At 47.5% G+C, this 26,788-nt stretch overlaps 1 long non-coding RNA gene across 1 annotated transcript in view; it reads right to left on the reverse strand.

The window, feature by feature from the left end:
- The window catches only part of LOC140916870 (uncharacterized), a 162,536-nt gene that overhangs the window by 94,019 nt on the left and 41,729 nt on the right, over positions 1–26,788 (reverse strand). The window lies entirely within an intron of this gene.

The following is a 26,788-nucleotide window of genomic DNA, read 5'->3' on the forward strand; positions in this document are numbered from 1 at the left end:
ACATTAACATCACCCTATACCGAAAACCCACCAACTGCTATGCCTACCTTCATACCTCCAGCTTCCATCCCGGACACACCACACGATCCATTGTCTACAGCCAAGCGCTGAGGTACAACCGCATTTGCTCCAACCCCTCAGACAGAGACCAACACCTACAAGATCTTCACCAAGCATTCTCAAAACTACGATACCCACACGAGGAAATAAGGAAGCAGATCAACAGAGCCAGATGTGTACCCAGAAGCCTCCTGCTGCAAGACAAGCCCAAGTCAGAACCAAACAGAACTCCACTGACCATCACATACAGTCCTCAGCTAAAACCTCTCCAGTGCATCATCAGTGATCTACAACCCATCCTGGACAACGATCCCTCACTTTCACAGGCCTTGGGAGGCAGGCCAGTCCTTGCCCACGACAACCTGCCAACCTGAAGCATATTCTCACCAGCAACTACACACCACACCATAGTAACTCTAACTCAGGAACCAATCCATGCAACAAACCTCGATGCCAACTCTGCCCAGATATCTACACCAGTGACACCATCACAGGACCTAACCAGATCAGCCACACCATGACTGGTTCATTCACCTGCACATCCATCAATGTAATATACACCATCACATGCCAGCAATGCACCTCTGCTATGTACTTCGGCCAAACTGGACAGTCCCTGCATAAAAGGATAAATGGACACAAATCAGATATTAGGAATGGTGATATACAAAAACCTGTAGGAGAACAATTCAACCTCCCTGGACACACAATAGCAGATTTAAAGGCAGCCATCCTGCAGCAAAAAAACTTCAGGACCAGACTTCAAAGAGAAATTGCTGAGCTTCAGTTCATTTGCAAATTTGAGACCATCAGCTCAGGATTAAACAAAGACTGTGACTGGCTCGCCAACTACAAAAGCAGTTTCTCCTCCCTTGGTGTTCACACCTCAACTGCTAGAAGAGGGCCTCTAATCCTCCCTGATTGAACTAACCTTGTTATCCCTAGCCTGATTCTTGCTTGTATATTTATACCTGCCTCTGGAAATTTCCACTACATGCATCCGACGAAGGGGTATTCATCCATGAAAGCTTATGCTCCAATACATCTATTTGGAAAGTAGTTATCTCCATTTTACAGATGTTGAAACTGAGGTACAGAGAAGATGATTTCGCTAATTCACAAAACAAGTCAATGGCACATCTAAGATTTCCTGATTCCCAGTTTTTGGCTCAGTCCGTTTATCCTTGATCTTTCTCCACTATATGATATTTTAAAGAGTGCTTCTTTTATCAGACAATTAACACTTGCTGGATTAAAGAGGGGCTATGCATATTAAAGTTCCATCAACAGATTTGCCGATACATTGCTAGCAAAAATGTAGGAAATGGCTTTATAGCATTTGAAAAGAAATAAGCATTATTCAACAGCTTTCATGACTGAAGATGACGTCCCAGTTTCCAATCCACGAAAGGATTTTCTATTTATTTATTCTGACATGGTGAATGTTGGCAAATGGGTAATTGCTAGAGCAATCTACAATCTGAAATGGGGAAGCCAAGCCTCTGGGAGTGATGTTAGCATGCTTTCAAGGAGGGAAAGTAGTTATGACCCACAGTAAGCATATTTAAAGGTATTCCTTTTGAGTTCCTTGAGTCACTTGATCACATTTGCTAGAACTGTCCATTACTGAAATATTCCTCTTTATAAAAAGATGTTGGGAGTTTAATTACATCTGCTTTTTAGACTCTCAAAACTAGCAATCTATCCAAAAGAAAAATGAAAGATATGTGAAAGCAAGGCAGAAGAATAACATAATCCTCTCTATCTGGACAAACCTATAAATTAGATTACTCAAACAGCAAATTTAGTGTATCTCACTACAAATGTTATATGTCCTCATAATACATTATATAAAACTCTGGAATTCCTAAATTCGACTATTGTCTCAGTAAATAACCTTACAGGTTTGTCTTGGTATAGTGCTTTGCCCATCTGATTTGCTTTCTTTTATTCTTTTGTTTTCCTTTAGCTGTGTCATCAGGTAATGCTATACCCATTAAGATTTAGATTCAGTGAATGTTCTGCCTGATTCACACACACCACAAAATACTGACTGTATGTCCTGAAAAAATAATTTTGTTTGATTTAAATGAACCATAATCATTGTGTTCTGATTCTCTTCTCTTCATTTCTCTTTTATTCTTTGCAATTTTGAAATCCATTGAGTGTCAAATTTGATTCTTAAAAGGTATGTTGTCATTTGGTTTTTACTCTTAATCTTTCTAGGACACTTCACAGCAGGTTTCCTTTATAGGATGAATTCATTATATCAATCTCCTTATAATGTACTGCCCTTATTTTTTCTTTATTCCTTCCTTTGATGGTTTGTGGGTCTTTTACTAGTATTAGGTATTTTAAGTACTCTGATAGTTCTCCACTCTAAAAGAGCTTAATCCTGCTTTTAGATACACAACCATATGTGGTCCCAATCCTGCCAGATGCTGAATGAAGTCAGTTCGAGACTCTACACCCTTCCCGATTGGATTGACAAGCTTTCGAGCCACACAGAGCTCTTCTTCTGGTCTGGGAATGGTACTCCAAGCATCACAGCTAAATTTAAAGTAGAACAGATTGTTTAGCATCAGTAGAAATAGTGCATATTCTAAGGGACCATTCAAAGTAGAAGTGTTAAGGGTCCACATCCTAAGACTGAAGAACTGTTAAGGAGCCACTCTACCTTGAATGGTCTCTTAGAACATGCACTGACTCTACTGATGCTAAACAATCTGTTCCACCTGGCATTTAGCCGGGATGCTTGGAGTACTTTTCCCAGACCTGTAGAGCTGTGTGTGACTCGAAAGCTTGCCTCTCTCACCAGCTAAAGTTGGTCCAGTAAAAGATATTACTTTACTCACCTTGTGTCTCTAATATCCTGGGACCAACATGGCTACAACTATGAACTTACAGAAAGATTGTCATTAGAGTAATTTCTACCCTATTACATTCCCATAGAACACTCCAGGGTTTCTTCACTAGACATTTCCATAAAGGTAAAATCAGTCTGTGAATACTAAGCACATTAATTCAACATATAGTGAATATTTTGCAAATATTGCACAATGTAATCAAAATAACTATTCACTGAAATATTCAGATGTTTTCTTTAACCATTTTTGTTGACAATTCAGGGTCCAGAGTTAGCAGCATAAATTTCCACTTCGCAACTTCTTAACTCCTTGCACCACAAGCCGGTGTTAATTTCATTAAAAAACAAAAAACTAGCACGAGTTGCTTTCCAAACAGAGGAAGGTAGTCCCTTCCCAGAGAAGCACAGTTACAGAAATACTTCCTCTTCCTATGTGAAATTAGAACCTGACTTTCCCAAAGCTGACACAATGGACCAAATTTTCTGCTAGTCTGACTCCACCCCTACTTGCATAATTTGGCACAATATGATGATACACTTTATAACTAGGGCTGACAATGAATTGCAGTTAACTCACACAATTAATTAAAAATAAAACACGGTTAATCACAGTTTTAATCGCACTATTCAACAATAGAAATGTGTGCAGTTTAATAAAACTGTAGTTAATTCTGCTCCTTGAATTGTATAAAGCTCTTCTTATTCCATATTAATCCATTAAACCTCAGAGAATAGCATACATCATGGCTTATGATGACAATATCTATACACTATTCACTTAACAGAGATAGAAAATACACATTTTTTATTATTATAATATAATTTCCCCTCATTTAAAAAGAATTAAGTAATTTTAGTAATGAAATGATTTAGGATGCTGGGCCAGGCCTAATATTGATAAGTGCTGAGCACTCAAAGCTTCCGTTGAAGTCAGTGATATATTGCACTTCTCAGAATTTGCCTTAGTTTGATAATGTTATATTTTTGAAAGCTGTAGAGGGGTAAAAATATGCTCCTCTTAATCATTTCTTCTCTGTACAGAGTCTCTAATATGCTGTTGACATGCTTTTCCTTCTGTTTTATCAAGACATAATTGATATTGATTAAAGTATTGACACTGTATCAGTGCCAATATTTACTGCATCTTCAGTCATCATGGATTATTGGTTCTTTTATAGGATCTAATATTGCACACAGCTGTGGTTGGTAAGAACTAAAATAAAGGAATAATTTTCAACCAAAATTGTGTATGACAAAAACGACCTTTTTTCTGCTCATGGAATATCGTGATCAGATCATGATTTCCCACAAATGTATTTAGTCCATAGAATTGGGAGAAAACATCATAAACTGTGACACTAAGGACCCCTGTATTTATATCCTATATGCTATTGTAACAATCTTTGTTTAAAGTATGCCTTGTGAGCTGCCATTTGAAAACTAATAACTCATTGATCATTAATATTCTTGCATGATGTAAGTACATGGTGGGTATTAAGAGTTATGAATATAGTCATAATTCCAGCTTAAAGTGTGTGTAAACCACATATATAGGGGGATTTGGTAAACAGGTCTTCCCAAGACAAAGAAATAGGTTTTTCCAACCTGGGATTTACTTCCAAAGTACTTTGAAAGACAATGAGAATGTATTAACATATCACATAAACAGACCAATCAAGCTAACAAGGAGTGGAGACAAACATCATACTAACAAGTGGGGGAGAAAACAGCAAGTTATCTACACCCAGCAGGACACAGAAGCGTGGTCAGTGTTTTACTTTTTCATATAATACACTGCAAAGATTTACTGGTCTATGAAAATGGGGGTTGGGGGGAGGGCTGATTGAACTTCAAGTGATAAGCAATTGAATCAACTGATTGTATACAATATTACTGTATTCTAAAAGTGTAAACAGTGACGTCTGGTCTAAAAGTCATCATCATCATTGTTAAATGTATGTATTAACATCATATTAGGAAATATAGGGATATATACACTTAATGATACTATGTTTTAAAGTCTGTGGCCAAATAGGGAGAAACACTTTCCTGCCCCAGCAGGAGAGAAGGCAGCTATTTAATGTCATGAATCATTCACAGCTACCTGTGTCCTATGTAAATTAAGTATGGTGGAATCAAAACAGTGAAATCCCCATTTACATAAAGGGGAGTGGGAAGCCCACAGGAAGGGAAGAACAGCATGAGGTCATTCTGCCTCTTGAAACAAAGTCATTGAACTTAGGAAAATGTAAGCAAATACCAAATCCATCTTTGGCGTCCAAAACTACATGGAAACAAGAGGCCAGAGCTCTTGCAAGCTGAGAAAGATGGGTCCTTTCACCAAGGGAGTTGAAGTCTCTGGGAACTGAATATAAGTGAGAGAAACATCTTAAAGCTTGCATCTTGCTAGATTAAGTTTTAGACTTTAAGATATGTGTTTTCACTTTTGCTTTACTTGGAACCCTTTCTAACTTTATTCCTTTTACATCTCATCACTTAACCCATGTTCTCTTATTAATGCATTTGATTTATTCTTACTATAAAACAGCTCAGTGCTGTGTTTAAATGGAAGTGTATATTTACCCCAGTTAATATGTTGTGATGTGTTTTTGTTTCTTTAGAGGAACAAAAGAACCATATTATTTTCCATATTATTATCCAGAAGGGGATTGAACATTGCAGAACACATGGTTTTGGAGAAATTCTGAACTGGGAATGTGTTGGGGTCCCCTTGCCGTTTGTAACCAAGGCTGGTGGAAGCCAGAGGGGGGATGTAGACAGGCTGCTGGAGTCAGAGAGGCTGAACCAGGGCTGTCTAAACACACAGACACCTGGGTGTGAACTGCATGCTTGTAGACTAGTTATGAGTGTCCTAGATTGGGAACCACAGCAGTAAGGCATTGTGAGGCACTCAGGGTTACAGGGTAGGCAGTGACAACCCCTCACTGGTCTGGATTGTACCACAAACACCATCACATAAGCACAAACAGCTTTCTGAGAGTTTTCATTCTCTACGTTTTCCTTGTTAGTGGAGAGTGGTCAGTTCCTCGGAGAGTGTTTCTGTTCTTTGATTGGATAACTACAGATGCACTTTTAAAGAGCATTTGCCCCTGCTAATTTAAGATTTACTTTCCATAAACTCTCACGTGATTTGTGAGTGAAATTCACCACTGTGCAGAAGATCCACACAAGATGTATGTGCAATTCTTTCCGCAAAAATTCATACCAGTGAAAAATCACTCATTCCACTGTTCATACAAAATGAACACAAAAGACCCATAAACACAGCTAAAGCAAATTTATTTTAAAGTATTAATGGGGAATTTTTGTGACATTTGCTCAATCCTACCAAGGATATACATTCTCATGTGTGTGTATTGTGACAGGGTCGGGCCAGATGGCTACAGGAGAGTAATAGAAGGCAGATATATTAGCCCCAGGCTAAGTAAGTCCCTTTTCCCTGGGTAAGGTAACAGGGAAGGTTTTTTTTTTGGTTTTTTTTTTGAAACAGAAAGAAAATTTATTGGTAACGCTTACAGAATTACCAAAGGAAACAAAACAACTATGCAACAAAACAACGCAATCAGAAGGTATAACACAGCAGCTTTCAGGAGGGAGAAGTGTTCAGGCTAGCCTGGGCCCAGAGCGGGGGGGCTTCCTCGACACTCGTGGTCTTCCACCCTCCTGAGTTACCTGGTGGCCTAGAGCGGGGGGGCTTCCTCGACACTCGTGGTCTTCCACCCCCTCGAGTTACCCAGTGCCGCGCCCAGTGTCACCGATCCTCCCTCTCCTGAGAGTGCCCGGTAAGATGGGCACGGCTGCGGGGTGAGCGGTTTAGGGGGGGGGGTAGACATCCATGTATTATAGGACCCCTCCTAGATGACAGGAATGATGGTATCCACAGCGGCAATGGCTGGGGCTGGCGTCTCTCGCTCTTCCCCTCAATCAAAGGGTCAGACGGAGGGAACCGGACGGGGTCACCGAGCAGAGAACCCCAGACAGCGCCCACCGCTCCTCGAAGGCTTCAAGGGAGTCGGTGGATGCCGCCCAGAGAAACTCCGCTCGGATACGTGAGTGTACTGAGGATCGGAAAACGGCCCCACAATCGCAGGACGTTTCATGGGCCAACCTCCTCTCTCTGGTTTTATAAATGGCTGTTTTAGCCAAAGCTAGGAGGAGGTTGACCAGAAGATCCCGCAACTTTGTGGGGCCATGGATGGGAAGTGTATAGATAAAGAGGTGGGGGGGAAAATGAAGCCAGAAGCATAATAGAATATTTGTGAGGAGCCGGAAAAGGGGCTGCAATCTGGCACACTCTAAATACACGTGCGCCAGGGTTTCCCTCACATTACAGAAAGGACAAGTGTCCCGAATGGGGGTAAACCGTGTCAAAAACACGCCCGTGCTCACAGCTCCGTGAAGGAGCCGCCAACTGATGTCCCCGACGGGCCTTGGGACCAGGGTGGAATACAGGCTGGCCCACCGAGGTTGCTCACCCTCCAAAGGTGGCAGGAGATCCCGCCACTTTGTATCGGGGCGGGACACCAGGGTGTGGGCGTGAAGGGTGTGAAGCGTAAGTGTATATAAATATTTCCGTGGAGCAATTTGAAAGCTAATCGGCTGCAATTCGTGCAGTCGGCTTGCAGTGAAAGGGTGAGGGGTTTGTTGGGATCTATGGGGTGGGGGCCCGATGGAAAGGTCCGGCGGGCCTGGGGTAAGGGATGGGCGGGGTGCGCCCTCGCACAAGGCTCGGCTAACATAAGCCCGAGCAGCGGGGGTCAAGGCGGCCTTCACCTCCTGAAGCACGCGCCGGGGGGTACGGAGGCTGGAGAGCCCCATGCGCCGAGCGAGCATCAGGGGATCCAGCCAGTCTCTCCGGTCGTAGTCCAGGAGGTCTCCGACCCTCGTAACTTCCGCCAGGACCAACCTCTGGCGCACCGAGCGGGACTCCGCCACCTGCACACGGAGCTGGGGGTTGTGTAGCAGGGGCTCCGTGAGGAGATCTGCCCCCACGGTGGCCACCACGGACCTGGTTGTTAGAAACAATTTCCAGGTCCGGAGGAGGTCCTGGTAGAAGACCGGCAGCCCGGAGAGGTCTCGCGGAAAACCCCTCGGAGAAAGATAAAAGAGCTGCCGGTCATATCGAAGCCCTTGGAAATGGCGCAGGAAGGCGTGCGCCAGTATGCTCCACGCCGAACTACTTGCACTATAAAAGAGCCTCTGCAGGGCCTGGAGGCGGAAAACGCGGACCTGAGTGTACAGACACTTCAGGCCCTGCCCTCCTTCCTTCAGGGGTAGATGAAGAACTCCAACAGGGGCCCAGTGCATTCCTGACCAGAAGAACTCTAGAATCAATCTCCGGAGGTGGGTCAGGAAACCCGGGGCCGGGGTCAGGGTGTTGAGCCGGTACCAGAGCGTGGACAGGACTAGTTGGTTAAGCACCAGTGCTCTCCCTCGGAGGGAGAGACATCGGAGTAGCCTCGTCCATCTCCGGATCCGCTCTATCACCCCGCCCTCTAAATTTTGCCAGTTCTCCGGCGGGGAAGGATGCGTGGCAGAAAGATAAACGCCGAGATAGAGCAGTGGACCCGCACTCCACCGGATGGTCTGAAGTGCGGGTGGGAGGGAGCTTACCTGCCGCCAGAGCTCTTGACCCAGTTGACTCGGGCGGAGGAGGCTGCCGAATAGATGGCTTGGCATGCCTCCACTCGCGCCAAGTCGCCCGGGTCCTGGACCACGAGGAGTACGTCATCGGCGTACGCCGACAGGACCAGCCGCAGCTCCGGCTCCCGCAGCACCAACCCTGTCATCCTCCTGCGGAGGAGACAGAGGAAAGGCTCGATCGCCAGAGCATACAACTGGCCCGAGAGGGGGCACCCCTGCCGCACTCCTCGCCCGAAGCTGACCGGTTCAGTCAGGGTCCAGTTGAGCCTAACCAAACACTCCGCGGAGGCACACAGCACCCGGAGAAAGCTCACAAACTGAGGTCCAAATCCAAACGCCTGCAGAGTGCTCAGGAGGTACCCATGATCTACTCTATCGAACGCCTTCTCCTGATCAAGAGACAGGAGGGCGAACGATAGACCATCTCTCCGCCCGAGTTCCAAAAGGTCTCGGACTAGAAAGAGGTTGTCGAAAATGCTGCGACCCGGGACAGTATAGGTCTGGTCTGGGTGGACCACGTCCGCCATCACGGACCCTAGCCGCAGCGAGATTGCTTTCGCTACGATTTTGTAATCCGTGCTAAGGAGTGAGACGGGACGCCAGTTTCGTAGATCGCGGAGGTCCCCCTTCTTCGGCAGCAAAGCGAGCACCGCTCGCCTGCATGACAGAGGGAGGACCCCGCTCTGCAAGGACTCAGCCCAGACGGTGACTAGGTCTGGGCCGAGAATGTCCCAGAACGCGCGGTAAAACTCCACGGTCAGCCCGTCCATGCCCGGAGATTTATTGGTGGGCATGCGACGGAGGGCTTCCAAGAACTCGGCCAGGGTGAGAGGCAGCTCTAGTCGGTCTCGGTCGCCCACGCTGACCGTGGGGAGTTCCTCCCAGAGCACCTCGCAAGCGTCAGGATCGGTCGGGTCCGGGGAGAAAAGGCTTGTGTAGAAGTCACGGGCCCTCCCACACATCTCCTCCGGACCCGTGAGGGGGGTGCCGTCTTCCGCAAGAAGGCAGGTGACGTGTTTCTTGGCCCCCCTCGTTTTCTCCAGGGCATAGAAGAAGCGGGAGCCGCGGTCCATCTCCCGAAGGAGGCGGATGCGGGATCGAACGAAGGCACCTCGGGCCCGGTGGTCCTCAAGGGCCCGGAGCTCCTCCCGCTTCTCCCGGCACGCTCCGCAGAGGGACGGGTCCTCGGGATCGGCGGCCAGGCGCCTCTCCATCTCTAAGACCTCCCGTTCCAGCTGCTCTATCGCCGCATTTCGCCGTCGGCTGGTGCCCCGAGTGTAGTCACGGCAGAAGAGCTTGGCGCGCACCTTCCCGAGATCCCACCATCGCCGCACCGAGGGAAAGGCACGCCACTGCTCTCGCCAGGCCAGCCAAAACTCCCGGAAGGACATCACAAAGCTCTCGTCCTCCAACAGGCTGTTATTAAAGTGCCAATAGGCCGGCCCCGGTCTCTCTGCACGGAGGGAAACCGTTACAGCGACTAAATGATGATCGGAGAATGGGGCCGGCCGAATGGCGGAGGAGTGGACCTGTGAAAGATGGAAACGGGATAGATAAATAAATACGGTCCAACCGAGAGTGGTGTGACCGATGGGCCTCCACCCGGACAAAGGTGAACGTGGAGGTGTCATCTGGGTGATGGTCGCGGCAGACGTCCACTAGGGAGTGATGGTCGACTATCCCTTGGAGAATATTCGCGGCGGCCGGACTCGGTTCGGCCCCTGAGCGGTCCCGTTCCTCGAGGGTGGTGTTAAAGTCCCCTCCCAGGACCAGGCACTCATGCGAATCCAGGGTGCCGAGAAAGTCGGACACCTGCTGATAAAATTGTGGCTGCCTGGAGCTCATTTGCGGGGCATAGATGTTAACAAGATTAACCACGAGCCCCTGCATACGGACTCGAAGGTGCAGCACGTGGCCCGGCACGGCCTCGTTGACCCCTAGCACCTCAGGCCGTAGGTTGGGGGAGAATAGGGTTGCCACTCCAGCCTGCCAGGTCGCAAAGTGGCTAAAGTATACCCCGTCCCCCCACTCCAGCCGCCACCTGTCCTCGGCGGCCGGGTCTGTATGGGTCTCCTGCAGGAAAACTACAGAGTACCTCCCCTCCCGAAGGTAAGAGAGCACCTGGGACCTGCGGAGAGCCATCCTACAGCCCCTGGTATTCAGGGTCGCAATAATAAGAGGCGTCATACGGAGTGCTGGGGGGGTGGGGGTCTCGTATTGGCGGGGGGGTTCAGGGCCCCCGGCGGGTTGCGCAGCAACCCATGACCCATCCCGTGGGTGAGTAGATCGCTTCGGAAGCTGCGGGCTCGCTCGTAGGCCGCAGCACCGCGCTTTCCTTGCCCCCTGCCCTCCTTTATAAGGGCCTTTGTGGCCTGGAGGAGTTGATCAAAGTCCCCCCATAGCCGAAGAGCCAGCTGTGCCCTATTGCGGGCGCCACGGGAGTGCTCTAGGAACTTCCGTAGCGCATGCCGCAGCTCATGGGGGGGTGGGGTTACAATTCCCGAGGTATTCCCTGATGGGCCTCTTAATACAGCCTCGTGGTCCGCTAAGGCAGGTAGACAGGGTGCGGACCACCGACGGGGCGTCTGACAGGCTGGGGTTATTAAATTCATTTCACGCCTTGGGGTGGAGGGGGATGGCAGGGGAAAAATTGCCACTCCTAACGGGTCGCGACTAGAAAGTGCAAAGACTGCTCCCTGGGGGGAGTCTGCAAAAGGCGGAAAGGAAATAACCCCAGGGGCGGCATTAACATTGCAGGAGGAGGGACCTTGGGCAGGGGCAGGGGTAAGGCTCTGGGGTGCAGGAGGCGAGCAGCTAAAGGAAAGTGCCTCCTGAGCAGAGTCAAGGGTTAAGGGGGAAGGGGAAGGGCTCCCAATAATGCTAGGTGCTGGCTCCATGGTGGTTTTAGCGGTCATGGCATCAGGTGGTGGACCGCCTTCTGCAGGGTGCTCACCCGGGAAGGCAAATAGGGGGAGGGAGCATGGGGAAAGGGAGGCTGGGGTAAGGCTGCCCAGCTCGAGGCCAGCCGGCAGCAAATCATCCCCTCCCTGGGTGACCGGGGTCAAATCTAGGGCCTCAATCTCCGCATACACGGAGGAGAGGCCAACTCCTGCCACCCCGGGGGCCTCTCCTCTAGGGCCCGCCTCAACGGCCGCCTCAGGGTCTGCGGGGGGTTCGGGTAGCGTCCAGGCAGAAGGGGTGTCCTCAGAAGTCTCGGAGGGGAGGGTCTCCCGTGGAGGGGGGGTTCTGCCCTCCAATGCCAGTCCGTCTTCCCCTCCCGACACCGGCGGATGGATCTCGCTCGCGGCCGTGGCGGGAGGCTCGATAGCAGTGCCTCCTTTCCTGGTCTTCCGGGGAGCTTCCGCGTCGGGTGGATGCAGCGGAGCTCGAGCCTTCCGCTTGCCTCGCTTCCCCTGGACTAGGGTCCAGCCCTCCATAGCATCATCTGGGGGCTAGTTAGCAGGGGTCGTGTCGGGGGGTGGAGGCGACGGTTTAGGGGTTCGGGGAGGTAGCGGTGGGGTAACGTGAGGGGTGGGGGCTTCTCCTTGGGGAGGGCCCTTTCTTGTACCCGATAATATCCTTGCCACACCCTCCTCCATGGGCTCTATTGGGTTGGTACTAGCAAGGGTGGAAACCCCTTGCTCGCCCGGGCATTGTAGGGAAGGTATCTCTTGGGCCCGGACGGGAGCAGCGATGGGTCGAGTAGGAGGAGGGTTGGTTTCAGGTACTGGGCAGCCAGGGGCATCGGCAGCGACGGGGCCGATGTCCTGCCGGGTCTCGGGGGTTTCGGGTGCCCCTCCCCCCCGAGCCAAAGGGCAGTCTCTGCGGACATGCCCCGCTGAGCGGCAGAGGTAGCACCGGGCCTCTCCGGTAGAATAAAAGACCCGATAGCGGGCTCCCTCGTAGGGGACTAGAAAGGACCCCTCAAGCGCCTCTCCGTCACGCGCCCCTGCCGGTGGTAGAAGCTGCACTTGCCGGCGGAACGAAAAAATGTGACGGAAGGTGGGGTCCTTGCAGCCCAACGGGAGAGGGCTGATGACAGAAACAAGTTTCCCCAGGGTGGAAAGAGCGGGTAACAGGGCAGCATTGGGTAAGAAGGGAGGAACGGAGGTAAGGACAAGGCGAACGCCCAGGTCTTCTAACGGTTCTAGGGGGACAAACACCCCCCCTACCGTCAGGCCCCTCTCCACCGCCTCCTGGGCGGCATCCTCCGAGGCTAAGAAGAAAACGACCTTCCCATACATCTTGGAGGCCGCCACAATAGCCGTGGGTCCTACCGCCTTCGCCAACGCCTGCACGTATGTCTCCACGTGGGGCGAGGCGGGCACCAGGAGGCAACGGACGCCGTGCTTCCTGGTCAAGGCGGGGAAAGGGCCTCGGCCGCTGGTGATGGTGGCGGAGGCAGGGGGGGGCGAGATGACGAGGCGGCAGGCAGCGGGGAGCCCGCTGCCGCCCGGGCATACGTCCTGGGGGCCGGGGGAGGGACAATCGCAGAGCTGGTGGAGGGAAACGCTGGGAGGGGCGCCACGGTTGATGACGAAGCCGCAGCGGTGGGGGCAGCCCCTGCCATGGAGGGCTCAGTGGTTTTAGCGGGGCCCTTTCCTTTCCACCCGCCCTGGCCCTTCTGGCGAACCGGGGGGGGTTTCCTAGAATCTGGGGGGGTGGTGGGTGCAGCAGCAGCAGCAATCACCCTGGTGCCTCCTGCTACCGGTGCCCCAGCAGGGGGGGTGGCAAGTACCTTAACAATAGTAGTAGGGGGGGGGACCTTGGGGGTTGGGCAGGGGTGGTGGTGGGGAAGGGACAACTAATTTTATTAAAGCAGTCTCGCCCCTCTCGTTCCCCGCCATTGTGAGCAGGGAGAGACAGGGAGACACCGGAAGGAGGAGGGGGGAGGGGAGAAGGCGGAATAGCCCCTCCTTCCGCTGGCTGCGGACGGGAAGGGAAAAAATGCCGAGGGAGGGGGGCTGGGAGGGGGGGGGGGGAACAAAATCGAAGGCAAAGTTCAAAGCAAACAGCTGGATCCGAAGGGAGATGGCAGATTGCCAGCAGGGACAGACTGCGGGGGGGCCGTGACAGTTGTAATAACGATGGGGGGTAGGGGCACCGATGGATCGGGGGTAGGGGCACCGATGGATCGGGGGTGGGGGCACCGATGGATCGGGGGTGGGGGTCTCCACGCCACACCCCCTGTGCCGCCACAAACGCAAGTAATCACAGTCAAACTCCCCCCCACGAGAGTATAATTCAGAAAGTTACTTAATCTTACAGCCTTCGTCACGATGATTTATATTATTTCTTCTGTCTGCTGAAATCTCCGTCTCCGGCTGTATTGGCTGTGTTCCAAGGCTTCCGGCATGTTAAGAATGTTGTAAGGTCCGAGCTGCTGGCAGAACAGCTGGGTCTGGGGGTTTCCACTCCCCCCTCCGGACAGCAAAATCGGCAATCTTCCCCCCCCTCCTCCGGGGGCTCAGCTGAGGCAAATAGCTGCGCCCGAAAGCAGGCGTGGGGGGGATGGCCGGCGAAGGACGTAGACGGAAAAAAAAAACACAAAAAATGAAAAGAAAAAACAAAAAAGCATCTGACCCGGTCGGGGGGGGACTAAGGCAGGTGCAAAAAGTAAGAAAAATCCGGGCCAGGGGGCTGTAGGAAAGAATAGAAAGCAGATAGCTGAGGAGCAAGCGAAAGACGTTCCGTTTCCTAACAGGGAAGGTTCCAGAACAATCAGGAACCTTCTGGAGACAATTAAGACAGACAGGCTGATTAGAACACCTGCAGCCAATCAAGAAGCTGCTAGAATCAATTAAGGCAGGCTAATCAGGGCACCTGTGTTTAAAAAGGAGCTCACTTCAGTTTGTGGTTTGTGTGTGTGTGAGCTGGGAGCAAGAGGCACTAGGAGCTGAGAGTGAGAATGCATACTGTTGGAGGACTGACGAGTACACGCATTATCAGACACCAGGAGGAAGGTCCTACGGTGAGGATAAAGAAGGCGTTGGGAGGAGGCCATGGGGAAGTAGTCCAGGGAGTTGTAGCTGTCGCACAGCTGTTCCAGGAGGCACTCTAGATAGCTGCATTCCACAGGGCCCTGGGCTGGAACCCAGAGTAGAGGGCAAGCCTGGGTTCCCCCCAAATCCTCCCAACTCCTGGTCAGACACAGGAGTCGTCGAACTGGACTCTGGATTCACGAAAACGGCCAAACTGAGGGCTGCCGTGAAGCTCCAAGGCGAGCAAATCCGCCAATAAGCAGAATACCCACCAAAGTAGAGAAGGAACTTTGTCACAGTATGTATTAATTTAGAAAATAAATTGAAGTATTTCTCTTTCTTGCTCTAAAACTGTGTGTGTACGTGTACATACACACACACACAGTGTAACTTTTGTGCATGTATAACTTTAAAAGTGCTGAAAGAACGTAGTATCCCAAGACAATGATTGAAAACTTCATTGTTTTGTGAGAGACTGTTTAGGCTTGGCAAAGCCCCTCTTTGTAGGGAGCGATGTATTGTATAGCAAATTTCCTTGATTTCCCTGCACGAACTCAAAATCTGTCAGTCATCCCCTTCAGGGGATTTCATTTTTTCAAGAATCATTTCTGTATGCAAGTGAAGTACCCTCTTTAAATAAATGTCATTATGTTCATTTTATTTGACGTTAATGGCTATAAGCTAACTGTCATTGATACAGAATGTTGTTACTGGGGGCCTGATAAGTTTCTCAGGCTTAGATTTAATCAATATTTTAAATAAGATTCATTATCTAAATTACAGACATAATCAGACTGCCTATTTTATGTCACTGATAAAAACAAATGCTACTCTCAGTTATGCTACTGAACTCAATGTCGTTACTCCAGATTTCTACCCATGTAACTAAGGAAAGAATCTGGCCCAAAATTCATTAACATGCCACAAAATTTAAATTAGAGATGTCAGCGTTTACTGGAAGTTGATAATTTTGGTTTTGCTCATAACTATAGAATCCTCTCTGTAGGCAGGAAGGCTGTGAGCAGCAAGATTTTTGCCTAGAAGGATTATTTTGTTACTATTATTCTTACAATATTCCTACTATTCTTTTTTGTATGGGAATGAAAAGCTGATTAGCAACAGCTGGAATAATGCATGGTTCTAACTCATTTCACTTGTGATTCTCCCTGAAGGTTGTAGAATTAATGTAATCAAAGCATTTCATTTTTTGGAATGGTGACCCTTGAATCCTACTGAAAAACCTCAGACAACAACGTCAACAACAAAAACCATGAAACCTTCTGTGAACCTTTCATTGAAAGTCTTTTGATATGCATATAAGGGCAGTAATAAATTCCCTGGCTGGGGAAAGGCACTGGAATTTTAGATCTATTTTATAAAGCTTGGATATTGGCAGAGAATGTAATGGGCTAATTTCCTGCATGAAACTACTGGATAAAATTTTCTTTGAACTCGCAGATAGAGATTTTATGGCCTTTACATAGTCATGCCATGTGGACTGGAATGCATCAAGAAGTTGTCTCCCCTCCCCTGATCCACTACCTTTGCATCCCACATATCAAAATGGCTCCTGCCTGTTCTCTTGGAGTGCAGGGCACAGTGCATCAAAGGGAAAGGATGGAAGGCAGGACCATGACTTCATAATCCCTATGCACCAGCCAGTAGACCCAGCCAGGACTATGGGAAGGAGTAAGTTTCTATACCTCTGCATATCTGGCAGCCATTTTGCGCTCCTGAACCAGAATCCCTCCTGATGGTTAGTGTGAGCTCCACAATGCAGGGAGGGTTGTCCTTACTCCTGTACCCACAGGCTGCTAGTTTCTTTTCCAATTATTTATTATTGTTGCCAGGTTATTTTCCAATCTTAAAAGAGTTTGCATCTTTAGATGTAGCCAGGGACACACCGTATATGGGTTATGCCTATACTACAATCAGAGGGTGTGATTTATAGCTTGAGCAGACTACAGCAGTGTGTACTTTAGTGAAGATTGTACAAGCCCACCTAGATCTGGATAAATTACTCACGGAGCTGGTCAACAATGAAGCACACACTGGTGCAGTTCCATAGATCCAGAACCTGAGTTCGCTAGATTAAAGCTGGCTTGGGTATGACCGCTCAAGATGCATCACACCCTATGATTACAATGTAGTCCTAAATTTGGAGATAGGCAGTAGACTGGGCATCAGGAGACTTGGGTTCTATTTCTAATTTTACCATTGACTATGACCTTGGGCAAAATCGCTCACAGACTGATTCTTGAGGTGCTGTCTATCCTCAAATCCCTTAAATTCATTAATGACCAACATTTTCCTATGCCTCATCTCAAAACATCCTTTTCATTGCCTGCTGTAGTTGCAGATTGGAAATTACTTACCGTGCTTACCAATAACTAAAGTTTTGTTAACACATGCTGTCAACACAGATTTAACCCTTCCATGCTCACAACAGTCAAGTTGTTTTAATAAAAAGGCATATTTAAACACGGAGCCTGAATACATTAGACTATAATAGCATAGTTGAGTGTAAATTGGGAATGTGTGTGATGTAGAACACTCAACTGCATACCACCAAAAAAAAAATTAATGATAATAAAAAAGTTCAAGCTTTAAAACAACATTTCAAATTTAATTGCACTTTCCTAGTAGTACATTATTTTCATAGAATCATAGAATATCAGGGTGGGAAGGGACCTCAGGAGATCATCTAGTCCAACCCCCTGCTCAAAGCAGGACCAATCCCCAATTTTTGCCCCAGATCCCTAAATGGTCCCCTCAAGGATTGAACTCACAACCCTGGGTTTTATTTTGGAATTTTTCTATAAAGTACAATACTAGAAAAATAGCAATATAATAGACTTTTCTTCCATTCATGATTGTGGGAATTATGCTGGTACATCAGGGCAAAATTTTAGCCTAATATGCATAAGAACATAAAATCCATGATTGTGGGTCATAATGTGATTATTAGTACAGCAGCGAATACATCTTCCATCATTCAAATGTAATGGAGACTAGCCATTGAACTATTTCAGAGAACTGATGGAATTTTTAAGGTAAGTAAGGAAACTTAATGCTGATATTTTGCGACAGTTTTCTTGGATAAAAGGGGGTTTAGATAATAAAGGCTGTACTTAGAGCTGGTTGAAAGTTTTCTGACAGAACAAAATAAAAAACCCTGAAGAAATTAAAAGGAGTTTACTTCTTCCTACAGCAAGATTCTTTTTTTAAAAAATAACTATCAGCAAACCATAAATCAATTAGTTTTGGCCATACCATTCATATTAATTAAGCAACCCTTATCACCATATTATATTGCTTGTTTGTACCATCCTTATTTCATTAGTGCTAATCGGAAATAATTACAACCGATATGTGAAATACTTCATTAAAAGTTTTATCTAGTACTGTTTTCATGATTCCTTGGAGTCATGTATTTCATTGCCAGGCACCTTGCTGCTATCTGTGAAGCTTTTGCAAGGTTTTTGACAAGATTCTGTCTTTTTTCTCCTTAGGAGCCACGCTATCATCATTCAGAAACTAAACTAGATCCTAGGACTCACCTTCGCTTCAAAAATTAACACACACTAAGCCCTGGTCTACACTAGGACTTTAGGTCGAATTTAGCAGCGTTAAATCGATTTAAACCTGCACCCGTCCACACAATGAAGCCCTTTATTTCGACTTAAAGGGCTCTTAAAATCGATTTCCTTACTCCACCCCTGACAAGTGGATTAGCGCTTAAATCGACGTTGCCGGCTCGAATTTGGGGTACTGTGGACACAATTCGATGGTATTGGCCTCCGGGAGCTATCCCAGAGTGCTCCATTCTGACCGCTCTGGACAGCACTCTCAACTTAGATGCACTGGCCAGGTAGACAGGAAAAGAACCGCGAACTTTTGAATCTCATTTCCTGTTTGGCCAGCGTGGCAAGCTGCAGGTGACCATGCAGAGCTCATCAGCACAGGTGACCATGATGGAGTCCCAGAATCGCAAAAGAGCTCCAGCATGGACCGAATGGGAGGTACGGGATCTGATCGCTGTTTGGGGAGAGGAATCCGTGCTATCAGAACTCCGTTCCAGTTTTCGAAATGCCAAAACCTTTGTCAAAATCTCCCAGGGCATGAAGGACAGAGACCATAACAGGGACCCGAAGCAGTGCCGCGTGAAACTGAAGGAGCTGAGGCAAGCCTACCAGAAAACCAGAGAGGCGAACAGCCGCTCTGGGTCAGAGCCCCAAACATGCCGCTTCTATGATGAGCTGCATGCCATTTTAGGGGGTTCAGCCACCACTACCCCAGCCGTGTTGTTTGACTCCTTCAATGGAGATGGAGGCAATACGGAAGTAGGTTTTGGGGACGAAGAAGAGGATGATGAGGAGGAGGTTGTAGATAGCTCACAGCAAGCAAGCAGAGAAACCGGTTTTCCCGACAGCCAGGAACTGTTTCTCACCCTAGACCTGGAGCCAGTACCCCCCGAACCCACCCAAGGCTGCCTCCTGGACCCCGCAGGCAGAGAAGGGACCTCTGGTGAGTGTACCTTTTAAAATGCTATACATGGTTTAAAAGCAAGCATGTGAAAGGATTACTTTGCCCTGGCATTTGCGGTTCTCCTAGATGTAGTCCTAAAGCCTTTGCAAAAGGTTTCTGGGGAGGGCAGCCTTATTGCGTCCTTCATGGTAGGACACTTTACCACTCCAGGCCAGTAACACGTACTCGGGAATCACTGTAGAACAAAGCATTGCAGTGTATGTTTGCTGGCATTCAACCAAAATCCGTTCTTTATCTCTCTGTGTTATCCTCAGGAGAGTGAGATATAATTCATGGTCACCTGGTTGAAATAGAGTGCTTTTCTTCAGGGGACACTCAGAGGAGCCCATTCCTGCTGGGCTGTTTGCCTGTGGCTAAACAGAAATGTTCCCCGCTGTTAGCCACAGGGAGGGGGGAAGGTTGAGGGGGTAGTCACGCGGTGGGAGGAGGCAAAATGCGACCTTGTAACGAAAGCACATGTGCTATGTATGTAATGTTAACAGCAAGGTTTACCCTGAAAGAGTGTAGCCACTGTTTTATAAAATGTGTCTTTTTAAATACCGCTGTCCCTTTTTTTTTCTCCACCAGCTGCATCTGTTTCAATGATCACAGGATCTTCTCCTTCCCAGAGGCTAGTGAAGCTTAGAAAGAAAAAAAAACGCACTCGCGATGAAATGTTCTCCGAGCTCATGCTGTCCTCCCACACTGACAGAGCACAGACGAATGCATGGAGGCAAATAATGTCAGAGTGCAGGAAAGCACAAAATGACCGGGAGGAGAGGTGGAGGGCTGAAGAGAGTAAGTGGCGGGCTGAAGAGAGTAAGTGGCGGGCTGAAGAGAGGGCTGAAGCTCAAATGTGGCGGCAGCGTGATGAGAGGAGGCAGGATTCAATGCTGAGGCTGCTGCAGGACCAAACCAGTATGCTCCAGTGTATGGTTGAGCTGCAGCAAAGGCAGCTGGAGCACAGACTGCCACTGCTGCCCCTCTGTAACCAACCGCCCTCCTCCCCAAGTTCCATAGCCTCCACACCCAGACGCCCAAGAATGCGGTGGGGGGGCCTCCGGCCAACCAGCCACTCCACCACAGAGGTTTGCCCAAAAAAAAGAAGGCTGTCATTCACTAAATTTTAAAGTTGTGAACTTTTAAAGTGCTGTGCTTAAAGTGCTGTGTGGCATTTTCCTTCCCTCCTCCACCACCCCTCCTGGGATACCTTGATAGTCATGCCCCTATTTGTGTGATGAATGAATAACGAATGCATGACTGTGAAGCAGCAATGACTTTATTGCCTCTGCAAGCAATGATTAAAGGGAGGAGGGGAGGGTGGTTAGCTTACAGGGAAGTAGAGTGAACCAAGGGGCGGGGGGTTTCATCAAGGAGAAACAAACAGAAGTTCACACCGTAGCCTGGCCAGTCATGAAACTGGTTGTCAAAGCTTCTCTGATGCGTACCGCGCCCTCCTGTGCTCTTCTAACCGCCCTGGTGTCTGGCTGCGCGTAAGCAGCAACTAGGCGATTTGCCTCAACCTCCCACCCCGCCATAAACGTCTCCCCCTTACTCTCACAGATATTGTGGAGCACACAGCAAGCAGTAATAACAGTGGGAATATTGGTTTCGCTGAGGTCTAAGCGAGTCAGTAAACTGCGCCAGCGCGCCTTTAAACGTCCAAATGCACATTCTACCACCATTCTGCACTTGCTCAGCCTGTAGTTGAACAGCTCCTGACTACTGTCCAGGCTGCCTGTGTACGGCTTCATGAGCCATGGCATTAAGGGGTAGGCTGGGTCCCCAAGGATACATATAGGCATTTCAACATCCCCAACAGTTATTTTCTGGTCTGGGAATAAAGTCCCTTCCTGCAGCTTTTGAAACAGACCAGAGTTCCTGAAGATGCGAGCATCATGCACCTTTCCCGGCCATCCCACGTTGATGTTGGTGAAACGTCCCTTGTGATCCACCAGAGCTTGCAGCACTATCGAAAAGTACCCCTTGTGGTTTATGTACTCGGCAGCTTGGTGCTCCGGTGCCAAGATAGGGATATGGGTTCCGTCTATAGCCCCACCACAGTTAGGGAATCCCATTGCAGCAAAGCCATTCACTATGACCTGCACATTTCCCAGGGTCACTACCCTTGATATCAGCAGATCTTTGATTGCGTGAGCTACTTGCATCACAGCAGCCCCCACAGTAGATTTGCCCACTCCAAATTGATTCCCAACTGACCGGTAGCTGTCTGGCGTTGCAAGCTTCCACAGGGCTATCGCCACTCGCTTCTCAACTGTGAGGGCTGCTCTCATCTTGGTATTCATGCGCTTCAGGGCAGGGGAAAGCAAGTCACAAAGTTCCATGAAAGTGCCCCTACGCATGTGAAAGTTTCGCAGCCACTGGGAATCGTCCCAGACCTGCAACACTATGTGGTCCCACCAGTCTGTGCTTGTTTCCCGAGCCCAGAATCGGCGTTCCACAGCATGAACCTGCCCCATTAGCACCATGATGCATGCATTGTCAGGGCCCATGCTTTCAGAGAGATCTGTGTCCATGTCCTGATCACTCACGGGACCACGCTGATGTCGCCTCCTCGCCCGGTATCGCGTTGCCATGTTCTGGTGCTGCATATACTGCTGGATAATGCGTGTGGTGGTTAATGTTCTCCTAATTGCCAAAATGAGCTCAGCGGCCTCCATGCTTGCCTTGGTATGGCGTCCGCACAGAAAAAAGGCGTGAAATGATTGTCTGCCGTTGCTCTGATGGAGGGAGGGGCAACTGACAACACGGCTTACAGGGTTGGCTTCAGGGAGCTAAAATCAACAAAGGGTGTGCCTGTACATCAAGGAGTATTTCAGGCAGGACTTCATGGAGGGTTCCAATGAGAAATGGTGCACCTAAGTTATTGTCCTTATTGGAACAAGAAGGTTAGCCTGGCCTCTGATTGATACATGGCTAGATTTACCTTGCTGCACCTTCTCTGTAAGTGACTGCAGTGTGATCTAGAAGAATGAGTACCCTAGACAGGGGAGGGGGGGAAGCAAATGAGTACAAAACAAATCTGGTCTATTTCTTGTTTTGATCCACTCCATCTATCTTTTACATCTTTGGCTGGCAGCAGACGGTGCAGAAGGACTGCATGCCATCCACATCTCATGGCTGCTCGGCAGAAGATGGTACAGTACGACTGCTAGCAGTCCGTATCGCCTGCCCGCTCACCATAAGACGGTTCAATAGGACTGACTGCAGGACTAAAGAGAATGACCTGCTCAAGTCACTCCAAATTTAGTCCCTGCGCCCATGTCTGCCCAGGCGCTCCTGATCGACCTCACAGAGGCGACCAGGAGCACCTCAGACATGACGATGACGGCTACCAGTCGTACTGTACCGTCTGCTGCCACAAGGCAAGGGGTTGCTGCTACTGTGTAGCAATGCCGTACCGCGTCTGCCAGCACCCAGGAGACATAGGGTGACGGTTACCTGAGAGGGCTCCATGCTTGCCGTGGTATGGCGTCTGCACAGGTAACTCAGGAAAAAAGGCGCAAAATGATTGTCTGCCCTTGCTTTCACGGGGGTAGGGAGGGAACGGGGGCCTGACGATATGTACCCAGAACCACCCGCGACAATGTTTTAGCCCCATCAGGCATTGGGATCTCAACCCAGAATTCCAATGGGCAGCGGAGACTGCGGGAACTGTGGGATAGCTACCCACAGTGCAACGCTCCGGAGGTCGACGCTTGCCTCGGTACTGTGGAAGCGCTCCACCGAGTTAATGCACTTAATGCACTTAGAGCATTTTCTGTGGGGACACACACACTCGAATATATAAAACCGATTTCTAAGAAACCAACTTCTATAAATTCGACCTAATTTCGTAGTGTAGACATACCCTAAGGCAAGAGCTGACATGGATTTTAACATGGACTTTCAGTGTTTAGTCCATACATTGGGCCAAACTTTTCTCTCAGGCACACTTGGAGAACCTCACTGACTTCTGCAGCATGAATATACACATTGGTTTAATTGAACTACACAAGAGAATACAGTGCAGTTCAGCCAGCAAAAAGGCATTTTGTTTTCTTATAGACATATTCTGCTATAACTTATGCTAACACAGTGTGGTTCTTCCCCCCCGCTGCAAGTCCACTTACAGAGACTGTCCCTGAGCTAACCAACTTGGGGTAGACTTTTGGCAACACTCCCATTACATTGATTTTCAAACAGAGCAACTCATGATCCAGAGGTTTTGGGTTCACGCCATATAGATGACTTGTCCAGGGATATTCACACACTCAATTCTGAACAAAAAATAAAAGTTGCTCAGGCCACTGGTGGTGATTAAAAATCCATCATCTAGAGAATAAAACTAGATTTTCCACATATGTGATATTCCTTTTGCCTTTTAAATTCTGCCAGGTGAAGACTCTCTCACTGCAACTATACTCCCTTTCAAATAGGGCAAATAATGAATTTTTTTTTTTATTGGCACCGAACAAAACAACAGCTACAATGGGCTGTCAGCCAATGGAGCATGACTTAGCCATACTCCTGTAAATGGTATGGTGGACAAAGGGGAACATTGAGTAGCGTTTTTCCATGCAGTCAACCCATAGGTCTGCAGGGTTGGCATCCCAGATACAAATGGATTGCTGGCCTCCATTTTTTCTATTCCCTCTCTCTGCCCATTCTGAGCTGCAACTGATCCCACTGACTAGAGCTAGGTAAAGGGGTTCATTTAGTTGCCAGCTCTTGCAGAGCAGAGTTTATCACCTGGCTCCCCCCATCCATGTTTCCACACGGAGAATTAACATTTCGTCATTTGGACTCATGTTACCTCAGACAGAAGCAGAAGGAATTACATTTTGCTTGATTAAAAGGCCTACTGTGGGCACAATGACTGCTGTGCTTCCCACATAAATGCCCTTCCAGCCATGATTTTTTTTCCATTAATGCATTCTGGTAATTACAATCACAATGATAAATGAAAGCCTACTCTCCTTTTCTATCCCCCCAACCTGTAATCACTAGCATTATTTACACTGGGAATATTTTAAAGCTTTAAACCAGTTTTTTTTCACTGTTATATTTCCAACTCCTCTGAAATAAAACTGTTTCTCTCTGCTTAAACATATAGTCTAATCTGGTCACAAGGTTCTACTGGGGCTATATTCAGTTTCTGTCGCAGTTTCACAGTGAATATCCTGAATTACAAACCACATCCATTTCAACACTGATGTGTAAAATTCCTTTTTTAATCCCACAAAATAGTAGGCTAAGATTATCCTAGCAATTGTCAAGTATTTGTTATGTATTGCATCTCATCAGGCACTATTCTAGGATACTAGCCAATTGGAAACTGGAATATTAATATAACTCAAATTTATATATAAAAAAGAATATTCACAAAAGGGAAAGTTAATTTTCACATAACTTTGAGAGCCCTGCTCCTATACATATTGTAGGTTTTGTATCATCAAAAAAATCCTCAAAGGAGAAAGAAGTTACTGGTGAATGATTTGTTCCTGATTTGTTTTTTGTTTGTCCAGAGTCACCAGTTGTAGCCCATAGGGTTAACCTGCTGGCTTGCTTTATTATATTCTGCCTTTATTTATGAGTTTGCTTTATTATATTTGGCTTGTATTTTTATATTGGATTACTCTATTAAGTCTGGCTGTAATGCAAGGAACCTACAGGCCTGTATCCTGTATGATTAGCTTAAGCAAGTTAGCCTAAGTGTAGTAAAGTAGGCCTATTACCTTTGGCCCAGATAAATGGCCTAATGGTTACCCTTTTAGATTTTGGGGAATTAGACATATTTACTTAAGGAAGTTAGGACTTATCAGTGAGCACAGGGTACACAGCAGAAACATGGAAGTAACAATCCAACCAGTTTGGGCAAGAAATAAGTTTGAGAATGAGCTAGTTGGCATTAATATGTATGAATACACTAACCTAAAGAATAAGTGTACCCTAATATTATGTGGGTGAGAAAGTTCGATTTGTGCATGGAAGATTGGGTATTAGCATAAATATTCAAGTGTTGAGGCCCAATAAGAGGGCAAACCACCCTGTGGAAGCAGCTTTTTCCATCTTCTTCCTTAGCTTTTGGGTCTCTAAGTTGTTTATTATTAACTTAGCATTTGACCCTTCAGCTCTCTTATTCACTAAGAACCTCGAGAGCATTGAGGAACCTGGTTCATCGGACCCATTTGATGAGCCAGGGGTGAGGCTGATCCTTTGTCTCTTACCACCAGGTTACCAAGGAAGGGTGTGAGTATGTTATTCTAGGAAGCTTTTGTGAAGAATGATACCACATATACCCCCAGAACGATATTATTCCTTTTTGGTTCTATGGTTTGGAGATTTGATAGCTTTTCATTTATTTTAATAAAAGTCTCTAAGGCTGTGTTTTGTCCTCAGCGTGAGTGTTCTCGCCATACACTCTGAGGGTCGTTACAAGGTATTGAATCCATTACGTTTAATTCTGTGTAAACTGATTCCAGGACAAGAACCTTACTATCTTCTGGTTACATCAGTTGACAAGCCTCAATTATAATATTAACTTCTAAAACATCAGGCAACACAGGGAACTGCTCAACAAAGCGTCATCTTCTGACAAACAGCAGGCTTCCAGTATTGGCTTCTAATGTGAGAAAAACATAGGTAGTGATGGCTAATCACTGGTTGTATAGCACTCTAAGGGACTGAAAAACACTCCTTATAGTTCAGGCAATTTTTTTAATGCCTCACTTTTTTATGCTAGATATGGAAAACTTCCCAGATTAATGTAATACAACCTACTAACACTCTGCTTAAGTGAATCAAACTGATAGGAGGCGACAGCAAGGATGATAAAGTTAACCAAGGCCTTTCAACTAGAACTGGCCAGGAAAACAAGCTTACCACTAAGATTTTCAAGTGTTTAGAAAAATGTTTTGTCTTGAACGGAGATGAAAAAGGCAAAAACTGGAAAAAATTTGTGGAACTGAAATCCTGCAATATTTTATTTTGGGAACAGCGAAATGTGTTGCTTCCAAAACAAAATATGGTTCCCAAGATCGGGTCAGTTTCACCCTGCTATTCAGTGAGGAGCAGCTGGGAAACTAGCAAGATTTTTCTCCATTTCACTCCACAGCTGCTGAGGCTTCCAGGGTGACCTGCTCCATGGCAGCCAGCATGGCAAGCTGCAGGGGAGCCCAAAGGCCTGGGAAGTCCTGAGTCCTTGATAGTCCACCTGAGTGACTGAAGAAGAGTCCTGAGAATGATGGCTGTTTAGGAGCCAGGTGGGCGAATGGTCAGGAAATATGGCAGGTTTTCAACAGAAACATGCCTGACGTCCATCAGAAGTTCGTCAAAATTGAAATGTTTTTGCAAAATGTTTTGAATTCAATAAATGGGCAAATAAAAAATGTTTTGTTGGAATTTTTCCAAACAGCTCTACTTTCTACACAGAGAAATTTCATGTGGGATCTCTGTGTCCTAATGAAAGCAGAGGATGTGGGATTTAGATTTCTTCTTTAAAGTTCATAATGATGTTTGCAGACATGTTGGTTGGGATTTTTCAAAGCACTCCAGATTGGCTTAACTTCACTCTGAGTGAAGCCAGTGGGGAGTTTTACATGTCAGAGGTCTAAATCTTGTTGTTTTTTTATTATTTAATATATCTTTAATTAAAATAGTGTCAAGTCACTATAATGCTCTGAATACT

This window comes from Lepidochelys kempii, chromosome 9, assembly GCF_965140265.1.
Source record: "Lepidochelys kempii isolate rLepKem1 chromosome 9, rLepKem1.hap2, whole genome shotgun sequence".
Taxonomy (NCBI): domain Eukaryota; kingdom Metazoa; phylum Chordata; order Testudines; family Cheloniidae; genus Lepidochelys; species Lepidochelys kempii.